General features: G+C 34.9%; 1 protein-coding gene across 1 annotated transcript in view; it reads right to left on the bottom strand.

Annotated features, from left to right (window-relative positions):
• Window positions 1–23,023, bottom strand: part of TENM3 (teneurin transmembrane protein 3) — a 608,874-nt gene that overhangs the window by 449,540 nt on the left and 136,311 nt on the right. The window contains exon 2 of the mRNA XM_071556284.1: window positions 20,793–20,844. The gene's annotated coding sequence lies outside the window, so the exon portion shown is untranslated. The remainder of the gene's footprint in view (window positions 1–20,792; window positions 20,845–23,023) is intronic.

Here is a 23,023-nt window from a genome sequence, read left to right as displayed (position 1 = left end):
ATTCTTTTTGAGAATCAAATATACTCTGCAATGTGTTATTGTTCACAGTTATTAGCTGTGGCACTACATGGTAACAAAGGACTTTGGTTCAGTAACATCTCTTCAGACTTCATTGTCTGAAAGTGACAACATGAGATCAGATGTTTGCTACATGAAAAATAAGTTTATTTTAAAAACACTTGTGTATTTAAAACCAAAAGAAAATACATTTAGATATCAGTAATGCAATCCAATCCTTATGCTTAAAAAGCTTCCAGTTTGTTTACTATGAGTTTAGTTACGTAAATGCTGCAGAATTAATCCTAAGTCCCCAAAGAAAGCCCATTAAAAGCAGTAGAACATACACATCTGTCAGGAAAATCTGTACAAATAAGCATCTCAGACTGAATACTTATTTTGGTAAATCACATGGATCTTTGCATATGCAATGGTCTGCATTTCTGTCACTATAGCTAGGTAATTGAATTTACTAGTCAAATCCCTGGAATGTTCTTACAGAAATTCCCAAAGCAGAATTGGTAGCTCATCATTTAATTCCTGGTGTAAATCCATATAAAGTATGTGTTTCAATGTTAGATATACTTTTTTTTGGCAAAAAACAGTAAAAGCCACGAAAATAGCCAAACCGAAAAGACTTTCCCATAAATGTCTATTAATTAAAAAACCCCAAAATATTGAGGGATCTCATATACCTGAATAACTCTACAAAGACTCTACTTGAATAAACTCTCAACCCTAGTAACTGCATATGAGCAACTGTGAGAAGAAGAGCATTCTAGGGATGAGAGAAGGGCTTGAGAAAAAAAAAGGAGAAAACTATAAAACTATAATAATTAAAAAAAGGGAGTAATTTGATGAGATAGTCTGAATGGTGATTGTGGAAATGACATATCTTGATGGGAACCCACCAAAGCCAACCTGATATTGCCTGCAAATATATTTTATTAACAGAGAAAAGTAATGTAATACGTAAAAAAGAAATTGTCATCACAAGCTCATTGCAGCCCTCTGTATTATAGTAGTGGTTCTGTATAGTCTTTTTCTAAAAGAAAATTTCATTTCAGAGAAAAACTAAGACAAGATTGAATGTTTAATTTTGGATAACAAAAAGGTGCCTAAAAGGCAGCTGAAACGTTAAAAACCAAAATTCATATTTTGGTGTAATTTAATTTTCATAAATAATGGTGGGATAGTTTTCCTCTGTTAAATATAGCAATTTAAAATCTTTTTCATTTCTATTTACTTTGTCCTTGTTATGTTAAAATTTTCTATGTACCTTCTAATACTTGAGCCCTCTCTCAAATTTGTTGTGTAATATTCTCATTCATTTCATATTCAAATTGCTACTTGTTTCACTGTTACCTGTTGAAAATATTCTAATTTAACTCCTGTTGATTATGTGGAATATTCAACAATCATGTATTAGATGGTCTAAGTTGGTGATAAAGTCTAGAAACTTTGGTAAAATTTTAGCAAGACCGTGCATCTTTTTGCAAAATATACGAAACAAGGAAAAAATAAAAATGAAAAATAAGGAACAGCTTTTAGTTCCACTTACAAAAATACAACATATGTGGAGAAAATATTTCATATAAATTACCATTTCAGTGTTTTGCAAACTAAAGTAATATATGCTCTTCATTATTTTAGTTAAATTAAGTATGGGTTTACAAAAGTATCTTTAAAATTTCATATTATTGAAGCTTGTTTGGAGATGCCAAATTATTTCAGCATGATGAATGTCCAGGCAACAATCAGAGATACTTATAGGTCCTGCAACTCTTCTTAAATTCTGGGCTAAGAGAAAAAAAAATACTCTCATTTCTCTGTAAGCCATTATCAGAATTTACTTCTAAGAAATCTGACTTACTATGTCCTATTGCTTTAATATAGGCTATATATTAGGAAATATTTTTTTCTGTGTTATGTAGTATTCTCAGAAGCAAAAGCAATTGCATGATATTGTGAAAGCACAAAGATATACAACACTTATGGCACTGAGGGTGAAGTGAAAGGATTTTTGATCTCCACTTGGACAATCTAAAGGAAAAAGTACTACGATAAAAGACCTTGGGAAATCCCACTAAAATATCTACAAATGTCTTTTGTGAAATGGTTTTAAAAGCAGAGGGTATTTTTCCTTGGCAGCCACATAAGGAATTTTGAGTTTTAGAGCTTGTTCTTTCACTGCATTAGCCCGGCTTTACATCGGTATAACCACATTGATTTCACTGGAATTTTCACCAGCACTGAGCTTAGCAGAGAGATGGATCAGCACTGTAAGACACGTGGCATTCATCACTGAGGGTGAGCAGCTCACCGCTAAAGTGAAGGGAATTTGATTACTTATTACAGCTGCTGGAATTTCAGAAAGCACTTCAGAGCTATAACATATATTTCTTTCCTTCTTCTCATTCATTAAAAACAACTCTTGGCATTCTTATTGAAAGGAAAAAATAACCCTCGCTCTGAAATGATCATTCACGGAATAATTCTCCATGCTTTTAGAGTACACTACAGATTTGAAAGTTGCTCTGGGTTTGGTCATCCCCTTAGACTGTAATGGGCTTTCTGAGCTGGTCTGTACTCCCAGAGACTTTTACCTTCCATTCTCTTCTGACGGGGACAGAAATTGATGGGATTTTATCTGTCTCATGAGGGAAAATATATACAAATGTCTCAATTCTAAATGAAGCTCTTTCTGCATTTACAAGAAGTAAACTTATGCTTATTTTCATAGGTTTCTCTAAAGCTGCTTTCAAGTTACCCAGAAATGCTGAAGTACCCTTTTATATTATAGGGTGTTTATTTTCTGTTTATTTGTCTATTTGGTGGTAGGGTGGTGTGTGTGGGTGTGAAAATCAGCATCAAAACAAACAGTTATTTGCTACACAGTGAAATTATTTTTTCCCAATACCTGTGTTACCTTTGATACATTTTAAGTTTCTTATTTTTAAATGGGGAAGAAGTATCAAATATTTAAGGGGCGAAAAAAAGGATAACGTTTTTGGGGTTTTTTTGTCAACAAGTCTTAAACTAATCATCAGAGAGCCAACCTAACAAAATTTCTTTAGTCTTGGTGTCAGCAGTAGAAATCAATGATATCCTTTCTTTTTGGTAAGGAAGCACTTAGAATAGGAGTGGACAGGTCACAGAATCACAAAACCTCATTTCATAAAATAATTATTTTTCTGAGGGTGAGACAACAATTTCATTTGTACATTTGCTTTTCTCTTTCAGCAGGAAGTTAGAAACAAATTTGTAACACCCTATTTCGCTCTGAAAATCAACTTTTTTCTGTTTCAGAGTTGTGGAGAAGAATGCATTTTCTCAAGGTGAAATAAAAGACGAAACTTCCTGTGGGATACATCCAATTTGAATCTTGTTGGAATGCTATCTTCATATTTATTAAAGTCACACTATTTTTTTTTCTCTCTAGAGCTGAAAACTGTCTCTTCTGCCATCATCAGTATCTTCCCTTACACATTTGTATCTTTGGTGACAGAAATGGCTCCTCTATGGTGCTTGACCTTTCCTATGAAAAGGTATTCAGATGGTGGTTCTGTCCTTTTCGGTTAGCCAAAGGATTGAGCTGTATCCTACATGATTTTAATTCATTTCAGGGAAGTGTAAAGCCAGCAAATATATAAATCCAAACCCCCTCCAAACTGCAAAATTTTCTGCTGTTCACTATCCAAGATTTTTTTCTCTTGAAACAGTTCTATGAGCTGCTAGAAGTGAGAATGATACTTCATGCTATTATTAGACTGCTGAATAAAATTTCTCACAGATACTCAAAGATCTGCCTATTGTTTTCAAATACAAATTACTATGCCATAAGCTGAAACCACAAAAATGTTCCTTACCCATTATTTCCAATAAAGTTTCAATTCGTAAGAGGGACTGTACAAAATCTGCCAGTTATACTAGTGAACTAATTGTTTTCCTTTACTTTAAAAGCAAAGCAAAGGAATTGAAAGATTTTTCCAGAAGGACAACATAAAAGCTTAGAAAATGTGATCTCCAATGTTACATCTTACTATAAAATCTAGCCACGTGAAAAAGTCTTTGTTAAGTAGTGTAATGGTATGTAAACCAGGTAAAATACAGCTTTTGCAGTCAGCTCATCTGAAATACATGCTGATGGACAAATACATGCCACCTGCAACTATACCTCCTCTAGCATCTTCTACCCAAAAAAATTCCATAAAGGAGAAATGGATAAATTTTCTCCATGTATACAAGTTCTGACAATACTGATTTTTTGTTAAAAATTTGATGTACATAAACAAGCATGAATGTAAAACTCTTCATTAAGTATAACTATTCAGAATATTGCAGATTAGTAAATAATTCATCTTTTTATCTTGTTCATTGGCTTTTTATCTGATTCATGCTAAACATGTCAACTTTTACACATCTAAAAAAATACCATCATATGCATTCACTAGTACAACAGGACGGACTGAAATGAGTAGTTTTAGATAATTTAATTAGGTGATAGGGTTTTTAATATAATTCAGTAAGTATGTGAACTTTTAACTTGTGTTAACTCAATTTCCTGATGCTTTCATTTACCATTTGTTGAGGACATTACAGTGATTAGCCAAAGCCCTTCCAGCTCTTAATGTTCTCAATAAATTCTGGTTTAAATTGACTGTCACTTTCTCACCATAATAAAGTAGGAATTTGACATCTCAGAAGGAAGCAGACTACTGTCTGTTGCATTTTCTTCAAGAAAAATTTTCTAGTTTCCCAAAATCAACAGAAGTACGGTTATATAAAGACTGCAATGAGTAGCCACAGGCAGGAGGGCTGGACAACTGCATCCCCAAAGTTTCACAATTTTGATTCTTTTGAGAAATTAAAAGGATGCTACATGCCTTTCATTCGACAAACAATACTACACTGTTTTCATATTTCACTGATATGTTACCACATTATTAGCAGTGTCTGAACTCCCTAAGAAAACCCAAAATATCCAGCTCACCAGCAATATATATTCACTGTTCTGCAATACAACTGCCACAACAGTGTTCTTTTTCTGTTAGGTTCAAAGATTAGTGTGGGCCAAGTGTCTGGAAAGCCAATCTGCTAAACTGCAAAATGGCACACTAAAAATTCTGCAAAATTATGTATAAAAAAATTTCTAAAGGTTTTTCTATCTTTTTTCTTTCTTTTGAGATTCAAGTAATTCTAAGATATATTCATAACTTACTTGGTCAAGTAAAGGTCAGGAATGACAAATAGGATAGAACAAAAGGAGGTTCACAGCCCTAAGTCTCTCAGTTCCTTATAATACTCTATATTCATATCACAGACATGCCTATCACAAATAAGTGTATTTTGCAACCATGGCCTACACAGCACTCAGAGTGAGTAGGCAAATAATCCTATACTAGACTAGGATTCTTCTGAGAACAAATTCTGCCTTCATATGAACTCTCCCCACAGGTAGTTTTTTTTCCATTATGGCCTTTTTTTTCCTTACTATTTTGCCTCTCTCTCTCTAGACTTCCTTAAGCTCCAGCACATTTTAATCTGGTTTTCTACCTCATTTAAACAGTTGTGATCCTCTTAATTAATCTCTTATTTATTTTCCAAGACAACGCATTTTCAAAAGTGACAATCTCACCATCACTCTTCCTGGTAATTAGATCTTCTTGGTACTGGCAATACAAAGCTTCCTAAGTTTCTTTCTCTCAATTCTCCATGGATTCAGATGAAGAACACAGCTCTCCCCTGCAACAAACCCTTCCTCTACAGATTGCCTTAATTTCTTTATACTCTGTTATTATTAAGATATTAATCAAGTATCACACAAATAGGAGCCTTCAGTTAAATGTCTACATTCATGCCCAGGTCCTTAGGACGCCAGTGTTCTAAATACTAATATCAGTGGGAAAACCTGAGTGTTAAACACTTTTCAAATATCAGGTCTACTGTATAGGGTTTGAACCTGGATTTAGGTCCTAAACTCAGGTTGCATTTTCTTTCTTCTTTTTTTTTTTAAACTTTTTAGAACCCTGTCCTAGTTTTTCCTCAGTAATTTTCCCTGAAACACTATTTTGACATCGGCAATTTCTCAGTCATTCTTATGCCATTATCCATTCCCTATTAAAAAAAATAAATTCCTATCCTCTCACAAACAATATATTTATATTCAATATTTTTATAGTTCCAAGCTTATTTATTTTTATGTGAGCTATTTTTCTTTCACACCAGTACAAAAAGATCTGTCTTCTGACATCTATCTTCTTTTTAGTGTCATCAAGAATAAAACTCGTGATATTCTCTATGAATAAAATGCAGCAAAAAGAAATGGTCTTCTGCTTAGTCTTTTTTCCCCTCTTTCTAGTTGATACAGTTCCAAATAAAAACCAGTATTTATCCAAATATTTTGATATTAAGTAGCTCAAATTTCACATAATAATTATATAAGGAGAGAAAACACTGTTTTGCATTAGACTTGTAAATTGAATTCCCAACATGGATACTATTTGCACACGTATTTTCATACTAGTAGACTTTTCTTCATGATCATACAAGTCTTCTAACTGTCTGCCTGCTGTACTATTGTAATAGAGCAAAGGAGAGCCAGATTTTATAAATTTATATATTGAAGTATTTAGCACAAGAAGAAAGTAAGGAGAAAAAGGAGATTACCTGAAAATGCTAGGAAGAAATCGCATTAATGTGATCTGGCTGCCTAGCTGGGAGTTTGTATTTGTATTTGAACTTTATTTTGGGCAGGATTCTCAGGGTAAGAGCATATGTAAAAATAGGTTTGGTGGTCAAATTTTGGATCTGTTAAAATTTGATCATGTCCCTTAAATTTTTTTATTGATTGATTTTTATTGAAATTCTCCAGGATTAGGCAGAGAGCAGAATTTTTACTTGCTATTTATTTTTATGGGAACTCTGAAAAATTAGTCTAAAAATTGCTTCCAAAGAAGAAAAATGCATCATGTTTAAAATTGTTAATTACATTAATGCAATTAAGCTACTGCTTATTCTTCTTTTTCATTTTCTATCACAGCCAGTCCTGTCATTTCCTTTTTAGGCAAAAATACAGTGGTGTATCATTGAATCCTGTATTTTAATTCTCAGAATACATACTGCAATAGAAGAGAACTGAGAGTTGTTTTTTCGGTCATTAGTATGTCATTTGTTTATCTGGATGGTCCATTTTATTTTCAACTCTGAGCATAGTTTTCCATAAACTGATCTACTTTTAAAGGGTGCAAATTACATTTCCTGTAAACCAAGAAAGCAATGAACTATATAACATCTGTAAAATGGATATATCTCCTGCAATTTTCCAAGAGTAAATGAGAAGAGTAAAATAGGAAAGCGTTGGGAGGCTTTCTGTTCTGGTGACCCCAATGTCTGGAGTCTGTCTAAAGAGACCTTAATAATTGTATGGATTCAGACTGATTTTTGAGGACAGAGTTCTGGTGCAAAGACACCAGCACTGATAAGCATGGCGGACACAGGACCTACTTTTCAATGGAAATTAGGTAGAAAACTTTGGATAAAAAAACCCCAAACAACAAGCAAACAAAATATTCTTCATAACCTCTAAGTGAAAATGTCATACTTGAGCTTGGATGATATGAAATTTGTGAGCACAATGATTATCAAAGAGGTAAGTGCTATTCCTGCACAAATGAAAAACAAATTTTTTTCAGTATTAAGAGGTATCAAGATTTGCAGCAATAAATACTCAGTAGCTTTCCTTGATATATGCAAGCAGAAATATATAATTAGAGTTATGATAGATGAAAGGTGTGCTTGAAATACTGCTGCATACATGGCTGACCCATATTTCACTGTGAAAATATTTTAATAGAGTATACCTGGCAAGTATACAGCTATTACTATATCAAACAAAGTGATAACAGTGCTGTTTCTGAGCTAAGGAACAATGCTGTCAAAGAACTGCCCTCCACTTTATAGCTTCCAGGAGGGTTTAATGGGTATTATTTTTAAGATATATAAGACAGAGTATAAACCTTCTTAGAAATTTTGAGGCCCATCTTTATAAGTCTGCCAGAAAGAAATTACACAAGCATAACACACACTTCTTAGAAGCAGAGTGCAATATGCTGTTTAACAATATCTGTTTGTGAACAAGAAGGAAAAGGGAGAACGAGCTCTTTCCTCAGGTTGCCAGAAAGACAAGCTTCTGTCTGCACAATACCTCTGACATGGAAGGGGAACTATGATGTATCAGGTTGGTTTCAAGACAGCTGGATTTTTTTCTTTTCAAAAAAATGATGGACTTAGTATTAAAATCCTCTAATAGATTTATGTATGTATTTGGTTTCTGCTATGCTTCCTCTTAGCCTCCTGACATTTCAAGAGTTCTCTGCCAGATCTTACAAGTGCTCTCCTCTAAAAATAACTGCTGACATTTACAAGTGGCATGCACTAATCACATTTAGAATAGGAATTTTTTATATACACTTATTTGTGCTTTACATTTTTTCTAAACTTTGGCTATAGTTGTTAAAAAAATAGGTGTCAGATACATTCCATAGGTGAATTAAAACAAACATGTTAAGGTATTATGGCTGAAGTATTTAGATACTAATATAGTATGTTGGGGGGTTTGTTTGTTTGTGTTCTTTGTTTTTATTTTGGTCCTGGTTTGTTTTTTTTTTAATTTTAAATTTAAATATTCACTTTCAGCAAGTGAAGGCAATGGCAGTCTGACTCATTACATGAACAACTCAACATCTAATGGAGAAAATCATGCATATTAGTGAGTAACACAAAACTGGTTTCTCTTGAAAGATGGCCTTAACTCTCTGACAAAGGGAACTAGAGGCTTATAAATTACTTTCCAGTGTTCATAATTTAAACTTCACCCTTGAGCTTCAGAAGCCATCACTTCTAGTCACTTCATGAACCCTGAACAATGCTAATACAAGAGCTCTGTCCCCAGCTGTTGTGGCTTTAACCAGTTGCCACAACCAAGCTGGCTTCAGTTTGGCTTGCTTTGGATCTATTTGTCTTGCAACGTCATGGAAGAAACTTTTTTATTTTTTAATGTCTTTTAAAGGCTGCTAATCACTGACTATGAGACTGGGGCCTGTGCCAACTAGGAAAAAAATTCCATTTGGTTTGCTCTTAGAAGTCGGAATTTTCATGTGTTCTCCTGGTGGATACTGGTCCTTCAACTCAGCAATGTGAGGACTTTGTTATCTGCAGTGACCAGCGTTGACCTTATTTACCTGACACGTAGCAGAAAGAGCACCGAAATCACTAGTAGGTTGGCTGAAGACACTTTGAATTTGCTGAGGGGTTTCATGGAGGGAGTCCTGTAACTTCCTGCACAGACCAAATCTAATATTTGGTATGTGAGGTTATTAAACTTCTGGCCTGCTGTTCAAATACATCTGTTTTTATCTCAGTCTTCAGTACATCTTAATGTTTCAGTCACAAATATAAGAATCACAGATACTGTATGTAAAAACCTTCAGTACCTATTTGAAAAGCTGAAAACCAATTGATAGTAACGAAAAAGGTGTTTTCCTTTTTTTTTTGATCAGGAGAATACAGAACATGTGAAAAAGCACACATGTGAAAAAGCATACATTCATTGCATTCTTCTGCTAAACATTTTCTAATTTCCACATTAAACAAAATAGAAACCTTATTATTACCTTTGTCTTAAGTTAGGGTTCCTGAATTATAACATCTCATTTCCTGCAGAACCCATACTACTAATTGAGGTTCTGAAAAGTGAATGAATTAGCACATTCTTAAATGGATTTACTAGGTGATTAATACACCTAGGCTTCCTCTTTCCTAAATTTAGGATACAGATCTTCCTTCCAAGCTGCACTTCTTTCAGAGAAAAATACGACCTGCTCAGTCATGTAAACAAAAAGTCTCATTGCTGCCTGTTATTTGAAAGTGTTAAGAACTACCATTAAAAAAAAAGAAATCTGTCACAAAGAGTTAAAGCAGAGGTGAAAATTTTTATGTAGTCTGGAACATGAGACACCATTTTATTTTTATATCATATTCTGTCTGTTCTGTACCAACAAAGTTACACATAAACACAGCTGAAATGTAAGGCATTTTCAGTTGGGTTCAGACTGGAAGAATCTTCTTGATGGAGCTTGTCTCAAAATCATTTGAAGTCAAAAGTGTCTATGCAAAACCATTAATCTCAGAATGTGTCTAAACACTATCCTGGAGACAGGCTACAATTTACAGTCGTCTGTGACAGGCAAATCACTGGTAGAGCCCTGTCATTTAACCCCAATGATTTCTTCAGTAGGCATGGAAAGAAAGGTTTTCATACTGTCCTGTCATAGAAGGGCTACAGAACATGTCAACACTGTATAACTTTACATAAAAATTAAAGCAAGATGTAGGCATTGCAGTTATGAAAAAAGATCAGCAAGGTGGGCTTTCAGATCAGTGTCACTGATAAAAACCTACAGAAAGCAAGCTTTGGCATTTTTAGGGGAAAATATATGTGAAAATGTGTTTTCTTTTGCATCAGGTTTCTGCTGCACATACTTTAAATGTGAGATGGAGCTCTCTAGTTTTATATAAGCTCACAAACCAGTTTCAATCTCCAGTTACCTAAAGGTGTACATTTTCTAGCAGTAGAGAACACCAGCACAATGGTCAAGCTTATCTGTACAATACACAAAAATCTTGTAAAGGTTCTGAAGGTCCCAGCTGGCTAGAATTTGGATTATGTTTATTTAAAGAGAACACAGTTTAAGTGTTTAAGTTTAACATGTTTCACTATCAGAAATGGAATTCTATGTAACCTAGAGCCCATCTTAAAGTTTACAGGTGTTTCCCACATATGCTTTCTATACAGTGTTTTCAATTGCCTTCATGCACACCTGTTTTGAAACTGTTTTAGAAATAACAATAAGTAAAAGTAGTATTAATTTGACTTTCTTTTCACCTGGTACATTATATTTGCATTCGAAAAAATTGTTTTAAGATACACAAATAAGAAATCATATTCCACACCTGCCACCACTATAAGATTTTTTTTGTGAAGTGTGACAAGCAATAATGTTCACATTACATCCAACTCTTTGTTTAAAATTGTCCTCCTGGAACATTATCTGTCATATATCACTGTTGGGTGGTAGAAAAAAATGGACCCCAGAGAAACACACATGGAGTTCCCAAAAGTAATCTGGTGCTTCCTAAACTTACTTCCCTTGATCTTCCTGCAGAAAGACTTGCATCTATTTTGAGGGATACGAGTAAAAGCTGCATTTTCCTTGCAGGTCAGAACTGGCAGTAAATTACCAATAAAGGAAACTCAGAGGAAAAACAGGCATTTCTGTACACTTAGGAAACTGGGCAATGTGGCCTCAAGAGTGGTTATAGTTACAGCCAAACCAAAGATACATACTGAATGTGTCCTAAAAACCATGCCCTTCTCACACAAGTAGAAACTGGTGAAAAGATCAAGGACTAAATCAAAGTATTGGAGGGGGAAGAAGAGAAGAGACCTTTAGTTGTACTTCTCAATGTCTGTGACTTTGATCTGTCTTCTTCACCACTCACAGGCATCCACAGCCACAAACCTGGTCATCAGTTCATCAGCACCTGCATTCACTGTATCAACACCCTGAAAAATCCTGCTGGGCTACAAGATTCACTACCTTCTACTCAAGTCTGACTAGCTATTAGTGAAAATTAGATAATTTTAAGACTTTTTAAGATTTAAACAAAAGAAGTGTGTTGCCCACTTGTTCATAAATATCGGTATGATTTGAGTCAATCTCTAACTACCCCAAATTTCTCTTCCGTGTCAGGGGAACACATATGTCAATGAAGCTCCTATTTGGAAACTCTCCAAACTGAACTCTGCCCCAGTTGTGAGACTAAAATCAGAAGGCATTTATCCAAAACCCATGAAAACACAATGGCACCAGCTGGAGGACTGGAGTTAATGTGTTTAAATGCAGTTTGTAAGTGGGATTAGTAGACAGAGCAAACTATTTGGAAACAGACTAGACAAGGAATAACATGTATTTTGCAGTGGCAGTGATAAGCACATAAAACCCCTTTGCTTAGTAATTCATTGGCATCTGCTCATTCGAAGTCAGTTATCCTTCATTAATGATAATAGTATTTATATTTTCAGGGTATGTTAAACTACCAATACTATGATAATCATAAAGATAGTTAACTACTAACTTAAAAAATAATCAGCAGCATTTTGCAGCAGGCAAGATATAAATACACTTACATTAGAAAAATATTACAATTCTTATATTTGTAAATAATCGGTTTTTGTAGCACACTGCCTGGGATTGTGCCTTGTTCAGTGAGCTTTGTACAACACACGTGAGTCATGTAAAACACAAACTGTCACACAGTGTCAAAAATCAGTATTTTCTTCAAAAATTGAGAGCTGAAGATTGTGCTTAGAGGGACTGATAACACTTGCTAAATGACATGGGTTACAGAAGGCAGCTATTAGCATTTCTGTGGACTGGGTTAATCCAGATACCTCAACTTTCATTATCAACACTTCAAGATACTCCAGTTCTGAGCCTTCCCGGTGAAGAAGCATTTAGTTTTGCTGAACTCTGACAGAACGTTCAACGATTCTCTGATCTGGACAAATGTTCATTAGGGCCAGGGCCTTAAAATTATTTTAATTTTTGTTTTGTAGCCTGTAACCCCTGAGTTCTATCCTTCCATTTTTCACAGCTTTGTGTTTTCTGTGTGCATGAAATTCCCCACCATAACCTTAAATTATTCTGTCCTTCTGGTGTTCAGTGGCAGTCTCTGAGGCTTGGGCTTTATTCTCCTTCAGGGTTCATTCTTCTTCTAAATACTCATCATCCATTGCATTCTATAAAGAGAGTTCCCAGCAGTAGTTTTTAAAATAAAAGATAAAATGTTCAGTATCTGAACATTTAAGGCTCTAGTGTCAGTACCTGGAATGCCTCCTGTTGACAATGATGGTTATCACTGGGGGCAACTGAGATCTGTTCATTCTGAACTGTCTTCAGAAATCAGCCTTATCTGATTGTTCTTTCAGATCAAAAGAAATAGGAAGACAAAGAAAGCTGTGCATATTCTTTCACTCTGCACTTTGTTGTTAAAAAAGGAGGAATCCCACTAGGACCTATAAACCACTTTTAGATATCACTAATCTTTGCTATGTATTTCTATTTTTTCCATTTATTGCCAGCTGACTTATTAGATTTTGATATTTTAATGATACAGCACACTGTTAGGAATTATTGTGAAAAACATATAACAAAATCTACATAGACAAAAGAGCATTTATCACTCAAAAGGAAATGACATGCAATTCTCAGCATTTACAACTCAGATTAGACCTTTTTTCCCACATGATAGATATGTACTCAGTAATAGGAATACTTGTGAAGTCTCCAAAATCACACCTGGAGCTTGTGTACTCAGGCACAGTTACCATATTTTTAGATATTTGTGGAAGGTAGCTTGTATTGCCTCTTGCAGCAGGTTCAGTCTCAGTGACTAAATACATAACTACCTTCATCAACTGTAATAAGTAGAACAGAGGAATACAATCCTTCACTCTTTCAACTTTTTTTTTCTTTTAAAACCAGTGAGTTAACATTGTTGCTCACAATTTTGGTGTGAAATAGCACGCGTTGAAATTCCACTTGAAAAACCAAATTTTGATCAGACTGTGCATTCACATTCAGCTTCACATGTGCTGGAGCTGCAATTTTTGGAGACTACCAAAACTCAGTAGGACCCTGTAGAAGATCTCTACTTTTATATAAACTACACTACCCATGTGGCTAGTTGATAACAAATGAATAAATGAAGCATACATTTTACACTGCTTTATAGTGTCTGACACAGCTATTATCAAGTATATTAAAATTTTAACATGGAGCCTGTATCTTACACATGTTCTGTACACCTGGATTTTGGTACTTACTATTAATTTATAAACTGCTGAAGAATTCTTGGGGAAGTCTCTGTAGTCTGTGTGTAACCAACCAGTTTCTTATTTTATGCCGAGTTTCACCTGGTTCATTGACTTGTGTCACTCAAAGGATCTGTTCTTATTTGGCTTTTTCTTACCAAAACAAAATCTGGCCGATGACCGTCTCTCTGACACACATAAACCTTCCATTCACCTTTCTGTTTGTTAAAATGAGTTTTTTGAACAACATAATTTGTACAGTAGCCTCAGGCATACTGAGCCAGTGGACAGCCTCTTCTCTATATCTCTCTGATGCTGAAGAAAAGGATACGGATGATGACTGAACCTGAGACCAGTTTGCCATCAACTCAGAAGTGTAGCATGTGTGAAAATGTCCTTTTCTATCACTGTTCAATGAAGAAAATGTCTCAAACCTCTTCAGAATAGATCTGGAGGTCAAATCTTAGCTTCAGCAAACTCTACCACTTCCTACACAGGTTGTTAAACTACATCAAACCAGCAAAAAATCAAATGTTGTTTCTTATTTTACACAAAACGTAGGGAAATCCCTTTTATTTTTTTACAACATAAAAGTGGAATGCTGGGGAAAAAATTAAACAAAGTTCTTAGTTCTTTCAACAAAAATACTTGCTGACAAGTTTTGTTCTACTAGCTTCTGGTTCAGCTTGAAGTACCAACTTCAGGTGTTCTTGCTTTCTATGCTTCCTGACTTAGCTCCCTCAGGCTATATAGGTTAGATGGATTTAGTAGACTAAATAAAAATAAAAATCACAGTACAAAAATCTACCACAAATTAGCCTTAAAAAGTAATTCAAAGAATCCTAACAAACCACAAGAAAGGGATCTTTGTCTCTTGAAGGGAAATAAAAAAAAGCGGTTTGAACCTATAGTTCAGTTGTTCAAAAATAATTGAGTCTCTTCAAATAACAGGGCTGCAATACTTACAGCATCAGTTGGGGTACTTTAGACATGTTATTACTATGCCGCAAAAGTGAAACTGTCAACCTTTCTTAACATTTTTCTTAAGAAACCAAGAAAATCTTAATTTCGTTGCCTTCTTTTTTTTTGGCATGCAAGTGATAAACAGTATGAACAAATGAAAATTAAAAAAAAAAGAAAAAAAAAGGAGACTTATTAAAGGATATTTTCCTGCTCTTTTTTAATGTAATACACTACTCAGAAGCTCCACCCTATGTAATTCAAGAGTATGAATAATATGTGACAAAACTAAACTTCTATTTAATTGTAAACATTTTTTCCTGAAAAATACTCATGTTTTTCTGCATAGAAAGTAATGTGTTACTATTCCACTATCCAGCTAGTATAAATTTTTTACAGACCAGCAATGACAAAATCTTCTATATTTTATCACCTGAGATATTTACTCTCTGATTCTGGATTTAATAACATCTCTGTTAATATCAACAAGCCATAGAACTAAAAGCAAGTATTTGGCAAACAGTAAAGGGTCTTAAAGGACAGTACTGAAAGTCCTGGATTGTACTGATGTAGCACCTCCCTAGTTAGCATTTTCCCCATTGCTGTGTACCCTAAGAAGGAACCCATAACTTTGCCTGTTATCTCTGCTTATGTCCCAAAGGAGAATTGTGCCATTAAAGACAGAAATAGTTCCTAAGGACAAAGTCAAGTTTTCTTGTTTTCAGGGAAAAAAATAATCACAGGATCATTTAGGTTGGAAAATACTTTTAAGATCATCAAGTCCTACTGCTAACCCAGTACTGCCACCTGCACCACTAAACCATGACCCTAAGTGCCACATCTACAGAGAATAAATTTCCCAGAACTCTTCACAGTGAGTCACTTTATGACTTGTACGCATTAGGTCAGCCCTGCCCTGATGAAACAGCACTAACTCTATTGCTCCTGCCTCTTGCTTATGGCTACACCAGCAGGTTGTGCCGAGGCTCAAGAATAAGGACTAATTTCCGCTTTCTGCTGGAATCCCAAGAGCCTCAGGGTCTTGCTTATGTGGCAAAACAGGAATGTGTTTTAGCAGTCACTTTACACCTGAGGCCATCTGAGTTTTACAGGTCAAGTTAGAAGTGCTCAGGAGCTCTGCTTAATAGCCTCGCAAAATTGAGGTAATTACTGACTCTGGCCACTTCTGATTAGAACTATCATGTTGATTGTGATGATAACATACTAAAATTTAATAGCTTTAGTACCTTCCTTGTCTTGAGAGATTGAATTAATAAATTAATACATCTCAAGAAGAAGTTTTCAACAGGGGCTGTACACTGGAGGTACTCCAAATTCCTTAAAATGATGGAATTTGACCAGGAGAAAAGAACCATGGCTCTAGTCCAGATTTCTAGAACTATTTACACAAAGCACTGGGCTAAATCATGAAGCTTCCTTCTGCTGTTCAGAAGAGAGATACCTGGTTGTGAGAAGGACCCAGAAGTTCTTCCACTTTCAAGGAAATAATTTTCTAAAAACAGAAATCAACACCATCAATAACCCTATATTGGATTTTGAATGGAAAGAGCGAGAAGTTGTCTGTACAGAAAGACAATTATGTCCAGAAATTCAGACCTGTGAGACTCCCAAGCTAAAGTGACTCTCAGCTCAGGACTTTGGAAGCGGACTTTGGCTTTGATGGAGAGAAGATTCCAAACTCATCTTCAATCACTGCCTACCAGTGGCTAAGATTTTTTTTCTTTAAGAAATAACTTCTCAGATTTAAAATTAATATGTCAGTGCACTTTTGTGTAAAGATGCTAGAAGCATCTGAAAATATGAAAATATCCATCCAATGACATGGTGACTGATTGTTGCGAGTAGATAACAATTCTAAAGACTGAGTACAGTACCTGTTTATTCTACTGAGGACAACTTGAAAAAATACTACCACTGGCATGCCTCTCTACAGTTCATAAATACATAGGTAGGCTGACAAAAACTCAATAGCAATGTGGAGGAATCATACTAGCATTTAAACAGTACCCATAGAGATGGTTAACTGTAAAAAAACACAAAACAAAACACCAAATCAAAACACACAACAAAAGAATAAAATATGTGTAGTACTGTGGAGATGGGTCTGCTGTCAGCTGTGATATCTGATTCTCATATCAGTGATGCAAGGACTGGAGATGCTGTAGCAGGTAGTGTAGAGAGAGAGCCAAATTACAACAGGAGAGACTAGGTCACTGTAATCCCTACCTACTAAATTAAAAATTTACTGGGTGTCCAAAAATATATACAATACAGCAGAAACCGTAAGTTCTTTGTATTAGTCTGAGAATATTGCAGTCATATGGACATTGAACATTCTTATGCACATGAAAGAAAACCAAACCAAAACAAAAAAGTCTGTCAAAATAATAACTTCTGTCATAAAACTGTATCATCAGGACACCTATTGAATATAGAAAATACTAAAACAACAACCTTAAACACAGTGTTCAGCACCATTTGACTGCCATGAATACAGTTTGCACAAAATGCTAGTATTTAAGTCAGAGATGCTGGAAACAAATGATCACAAAAAATGTAGTGATAACAATTGTGAGCCAAGACTTCCATTGACATTAGTAAGTTTTGTACAGGGTTATTGATTTTAGCTTACTGTTTACTGTAGTAAATAGTCACAAGATAACGGTCTGGAAGAACAAGATTGTAAAATTATTCAAAAATTGCTTCCAACGGACATCAGGGCCTTTTTGTTTATTTTTCATCCCTAAAGTAGGATTTACATTCTTGGAAATTTCTGACAACTGCAGGAACACAGACCTACTGAGAATAACACTACATGGCTAACTTGGCAAATGAAACAGACCTGAAAGCAATTATCTACCAAAAGATGTCCAAGAAGAATAGGGTGCATCATCACAGGACACCTGCGGCTCCAGCAGCAGCAGTGATGAGTGGTTGGTCACATCTTTCAGGACACGAGATATTCAGATAGTGTACCAACCTTAGAAGCCATTTAAACAACAGTCTATTCATGGCTTCAGTTGTACTGATGCAGAAGAAGAGAGGAGTTCAATTCCATTAAAGCCAAAAGTAAGACGTAAGAATATGTAAGAGATCATGTGCATGATCATCTACTTAGCAGAGTATGCCACTCAGATGGAAAGTATAAAGGTCCAGTGCTTATTCAGAGATCATAAAGAATTTTAAATATTAACTTCTGGAAATAAATACTGACTGTGCTTAGTGTTAAGATGCCTGCCTGAATAAGAACTGGAGAGACCTTTACTGTATTGGTTGATCTTGGTTATTGCTGTCCTCATGTGATCAGAATTGTTCCCTTTACTGAGCAGGATACTGTAAAGTACAGTTGAATTAGAAAAAGCTGCAGTAGTAGAAATTTAAATTTGTAAAATCAAGCTGGCTTCCTTTAGCCTGTGATGGCTAAATGGAACAATAGAAGAGAACATCTTACATTGGTTTCTTATACAAGAACATGCTAGTTTCAGCTCTTAGATCTTATCCAGGGATACATTTGTGTTTCTACATAAAAGCATATCCAAACAGAGACAGGTGCAGATATTCCAAAAATAGCCTTTTAGTGTCTCTTTCATAGGCACACTACAGAACACACATTCACACTGGATTTTAGTTTAAATACTTAGGCCAGGGTAAAGTAGGAGCACCTTTCAAATACCTGAAAAGGATTAGAAGAAATGACCCTGACCCAAAGTTTTACATATTTTACCAGAGTAACATGCAATACATTCCTTCCAAAGTGGAAAACAGACTAAATTATATGCTAAGAGAGCAAGGAAGTAGCAATAATGTATTTCAGTATTATAGACATTGTGATCATATGTGTGTGGCAACAAGTAGCCAATCAATAAATATTCTTAAGTATTCAGCTGAACCAAAATTATAAATACAACCTAGAATAAATGATGCATACCTACAATTCCCTACAGGTACTTTTTCAGTCTGAAATGGCCACAATCTAATCTAATAGTTCTTAGTAACAGACCACATTTGATGAAAACAAAAATAATTTAAGAACATATCTATAAACATATTTAAAACTATTTGTATAAATGGTATACTAGACATTTTTATTGCTTATTTCTCTTATTCTCATAATGAGTACAAATTAAGATTAAATTTTCTGATTTTGCTAAGAAAATCATATCCAGAATCTACAAAGCTTTGTCATTAAAAACTACTTTATCAATGAATGAAAGTCCTAAGGTATATTCTGAAAATAAACCAAGAAAAACAATTAGTACTCCATAGAGGAAGTACATTGAAATACAAAAATCTCCCATCTGTTCCAGAGCATTATTTCAGTATTACCTACTTAATTATATACATATATAAAAGAAAAATAAAGAGCTGGTTAGTTGTGTCATATGCAACATTAGAACTGCAAATATCCTTTTTTGGAATATCTCTTATGTTCACAGTTCCATGAGCAAGATATCATATCTGTCCCTACAGTGTCCTTTTGTCAGATACAAGGAAAAAATGTATTACTCAGCAATTGCAGAATACATTTAAATTAAATATGACAACAGAGCTAAGAAATGAGAAAGGGATAAAAGCTGGTAAAAAAAAATCTGATAATGAAGGCTCTAGTTTTGATGACTAAGTGATACAATATCTAAAGCCATTTCCAGCTTACTGAGATTTTTATTCTTTTACATAGAACGAGAGCAAGTGAGAAGGGGAGGGGGGCAGGGGAAGAAGAATCTGTGGTCTGTAAATGATCAGCACAAAAAAATAAATTATGGTCAAGTAACTGAACTTTTCTGATGTGTAAATTGAATCATTCCCACATGCTGGTGTTTTATAATTAAAAGAACCTTTCCACTGTGGGAAATTTTACTGAATTTTGTATTAAAAGGAGAAACAAACCATCAATCAGGAGGAGGTAGGAGAACTCAAAGAGCTCAACCTATTAAACTTGAAGAGCGTAGTGGAATTCTGAATGATTTGCTCTAGGAAACTGTAGCTCTTTTAAGGCAGCTACTGTACAAACATTAACGAGCAGAACACATTTCTGATCACTGTTCTAAAATCTTTTGTAGTCATATAGAAGAACACAGTTTCCATTTGGTGTCACAAAATGCAGAATACAGTTGTAAATGGGCTCTTTTGTGAGGTTCACAAGCTATAAATTATTTGGCTTTGGTTACCATTGAGAAAAATCACTGAGCTAAAAATTAAAGGAAAAAAATCCAAACTCCATGTAGTTGTTCAATACAGTACAGTTGCTATGTAAGTACTGATCAGACAGATTAAGGTTTGCTCACAGGCAGATTACTGTCAAATTCAAACATTTCTGAGTGGACACCAGTTCAGAGCTCTGCTACCTCATGTGCTTTCAGCTGAGCTGAGGTCATGGTGACAAATTACATTTGCAAGTATTAATCTAAAGAGGGCTGTCATTAAAAAGCATCACAATAGGGCACACATAGGCAGCAGCAGTTTCTTGTGGAAGCTTGAGGGTGCTCACAAGAGATTTATTGAGACACTTTAAGAATTTTATTATTTATTCAATTATGTTCTATTCTTGATGAGTCTGGTAGAAGGGCAGAGAATTTATCAACCTGAATATTCCTTCTCGAACAAAACATTTGTCTGTTAAAGTTTGAACTTCATGAATTTATTCCATTTTATATTTTGACCCACACTTCTATTGCAACAACAATAAATTAGATACAGCAGTGTAAATTATTGATAATGGTCAAGTCAGTAGAAAACTGTATACAGAGCACACCCTGGCCTGTTGTGATTGTGTAGTTTGCTGTATTCTGCCAGCTAAAGTGTAAGGTGTCATTTTAAAAACACCAATACAATACACAGGTCCCACCAGAGCTTGAGGCCGTAGGATGTTTTATCTTACCTTCAGCTTTCTATGTGATGTTATGTGAATGGGTCTCTGAAGAGCCAGGATTCTGCAATGAGAACAGATTATGAAGAATTTGGTAATCAAATGTTTTTATTTTGTAATTGTTTAATTATTATTACAGAATACCACAGTGGCTTCAAAAAGCAATCCAGGATATGATAGATGATATTTTTTCTTTTCTTCATCATTATTTTCCTCTTTGCATTGTGATATATGATGTGTTCATAAACTGTGTATCTTTCCTAAAGTCTAAATGAGATGTAGATTATCTGTAATAAAATATTTATTACAGTTACTGCTGGACTGACATGTTACTATGCTGTGAAATGCAATTTTATTTCTCTAAACCATATGGAAGTGTTGATTGTATGTTGAATACTAAATGTAAAAAAGCACTTTAGAGATCTATGGTCATTGTACCTCTATTACTTGCACATATGATTCCTTCAGGTCACTGTGAAAATGTTCTTTCTTTTCTGCCACTGTGGAAAACGGATCATGTGTCCTGAAAATTTAATATAAATTTTAAGAGAAAAGTCTTCCTAACTTCAGAGCAGCTGACATGAATTTTCAATTGCAACTTAGCAATTTTGTTGATGTATGAACTAGCAAATATAGTATAAATCCCCCTGCCATAGCTTTGCAAAGCCATCATATTCAACAGTAATAAACATAAAATATATGGAAAAGATAATGACTATTTTTTAGAGAAAACAAACCCAGTGAGACTTGGAATATATACAAAGGGCTATTTTCAGACAGTATTTTTCATAAGTATTGCAATCTTAGAGTGTCCTGAAGTAAATTATAAAATGATTTTTTGTTTTAATAAACAGGAATTTGGGAGTATTTCACATATAAAGACTGAGCTTTAACAAATTAAATGGATACATGGAATAAAGCCTTTACCAATGACAAAAGTATCAGAAAATCTTGTTTCATTCTTATCTTTCTTACATTCCAATTATGTTCACATTGTACTGTCTGCCAAAATTGGAAGGGAAAAAAGTACAATATGTCTTGAACTGAACAACCTCAATTTTTGTTGCTAGAACTCCTCTTCAAACAAGAATCCAAACAGCCTACAGTCTTCCTCTGAGCCTTTAGTTAAGGTGCAATTTTGAAAGTGATAAAAATAATTTATGATGATGAATGGAATGTGAAAAAAATTGCACACTTCCTATATTTGTGTAAATACCTTTTCCCATGAGAAAACATTTTAATTTCATTGTGCTTTCAGCATTTTAAAAATGTGGTGTGAAGGAGCAGTTCTCCAGTGGGTGTTTTAAATTGACTTTTATTTCAAGCAAAATAGGTCAAGGTTAAAAGCTCAATATTTTCTGGGATCTTTTGTTTTTAAAAGTACGTGTTAGACTGACTGATCAAGGAATTAAATGAGAGGGTATCAATACGATCCAAATAATGGCAACGTAATGTACCTGTTTTGGCTGGGATGGTTAATTTTCTTCATAATAGCCAGTATGTGTGTGTGTAATGGATCTGTGACCAAAGTAGTATTGATACCATAGGGCTGTTCTCAGGGCTGTGAGTGCTGAGCTGTGCTTACACACCGTCAAGGCTTTCTCTGCTCTCACATTGCCCAACTAGCAAGTCAGTTGGTGGTGCACAAGGAGCTGGGAGATGACAGCTGACCAAAGGGATATCCAACACCACAGGAGGTTGTGCTCAACCAAAAAAGCTGGTGAAGGAGAAGGAGGAGAATGGGATGATCAGAGTTATGGTACTGTCTTTCCAGATAATTGTCACACATGAGGAAACCCTGATTGCTTGAAATTGGCTAAACATCTACCTGGTGATGAGAAGTAATAGATGAATCCCTTGTTTGGCCTTGCTTGTGCTTGCGTTTTCTGCTTTACCTGTTAAACTCATGAGTCTTCTCACTGTTACCCTTCTGATTCTCTTTCCCACCTCACTTGGGAACAGTGAATGGCTGCATGGGGCTTGGCTGCCTACCTGGGTTAATCCACAACGAGCAGGAAAGAAATTCTTAATATTGTCTCCAGACTTCTGACAAGCAGAGATTAAGAAAATAAGCATTCTATTTCTAACTTCAAGGAGAATCAGGTTAAATACTACATTAGATCATTAGACTGATTGGCTCTACAGCCTGAAAAAGTGGTGTGTGGATACTGGATGTGTGCATCCAAATTCTATCTGAACCATGAAAATAATTTCCTATGGTACCTCTAAACAAAACACTGAAT

This window comes from Pithys albifrons, chromosome 5 (genome assembly GCF_047495875.1).
Source record: "Pithys albifrons albifrons isolate INPA30051 chromosome 5, PitAlb_v1, whole genome shotgun sequence".
NCBI lineage: Eukaryota > Metazoa > Chordata > Aves > Passeriformes > Thamnophilidae > Pithys > Pithys albifrons.
Note: the sequence above shows the minus strand (reverse complement) of the source record. Positions and strands in the feature narration are given on the sequence as shown.